The following is a 1,108-nucleotide window of genomic DNA, read 5'->3' as shown; positions in this document are numbered from 1 at the left end:
CTCTCTTCTCTCAGTACACATGGTCCCCCTCTCTGTCTCTCTCTCCCTCTCTGTCTCTACCCCCCCCCATGCCTTCTTTCCCCATGCAAACTTCCTTGGCCTTGGTCCTTGGGGCCAGTGAACTTGCCCACCAGAAAGTATCTTCCCAATAAACTTGCATTTAATATATACATATATGAAATATTTGAAGAAGCAATTTCTGATAAATTTTAAAAATTAAGATTGATACCAGCTACATAATTTAAAAACTCATAAAATGTTAAAAAGATAAATAAATCTGCAAATTAAAAATATAAAGCCCTTTAATAGCTTACAGTATGAATATAACAAATCAGAAATTAATGTCTTGTAAACAAGTAAAAATTCTTATAAAATAAACAATAATTATAATAATAAGATGGGATGATGATAAAAGGCTACTTACATTTGAAATAAAAGGAACTAACATGATTTTATGCAAATGAGTACAACATAAAACAAAACATAATTAACTATGCATTTGATGTTAGACACATGCCAAGGTGTAGTAAATCATAAACGCAGTGGCTTCCATAATACAAGGAAATGAATCATGTGACAACTCCAGCTTGTGATCCTACTTGAAAGCGCTGGATCCACGGGTCTTCTGCCTCTGGTGTTTAAAATGAAATATTGCAGAAATCTGTGTGGGCTTGTTGACTGAGCCATTGTTGACTGCCCTCCAATTGTCTACCCATCTGTCTTCCCACCCAGACCCAGGGAGGACTCACCACTCCAGCTTCCACTGCTCAGTCGCCTGCTCCTCCCCTTTGTGTGCAGTGGCCCTGTGTTCACCAGGTGGAGACTTCAGAGGTTGCCTGAGCTCCCCTCCCAGCACTCAATAGACACTTCTTCCTCCTGGAATCAAGGTAGATGGCTTGCATAGCCCTTGACTCAAGTTGTAGTGGTGTTATTAATCTGTCTCACAGGAGAAGGGTGCCCAGAATATTATCAATTACAGAGGGGTTTTAGGAAACAAGAGTTTTGTTTTGTGCCTTCATGCTGGGTTCAGGCAAACTACAGCTACTTTTCCCCTGGTAGGTCTGAGACAAGCTGGGAGAAAAGCAGGAAACAAATGACACACACTGTG

General features: G+C 40.3%; 1 long non-coding RNA gene across 1 annotated transcript in view; it reads right to left on the bottom strand.

Moving 5' to 3' along the window:
- Positions 1 to 415: 415 nt before the first annotated feature.
- The window catches only part of LOC110288838, a 2,878-nt gene continuing 2,185 nt past the window's right edge, over positions 416 to 1,108 (bottom strand). The window contains exons 2-3 of the long non-coding RNA XR_002377303.2: positions 750 to 876; positions 416 to 631 (exon numbers count right to left, since the gene is read on the bottom strand). This is a non-coding gene — a long non-coding RNA (uncharacterized LOC110288838). The remainder of the gene's footprint in view (positions 632 to 749; positions 877 to 1,108) is intronic.

The sequence above is a fragment of the Mus caroli genome, unplaced genomic scaffold, assembly GCF_900094665.2.
Source record: "Mus caroli unplaced genomic scaffold, CAROLI_EIJ_v1.1 scaffold_13969_U1_1, whole genome shotgun sequence".
Lineage (NCBI taxonomy): Eukaryota > Metazoa > Chordata > Mammalia > Rodentia > Muridae > Mus > Mus caroli.
This window is presented reverse-complemented; position numbering and strand designations above follow the sequence as displayed.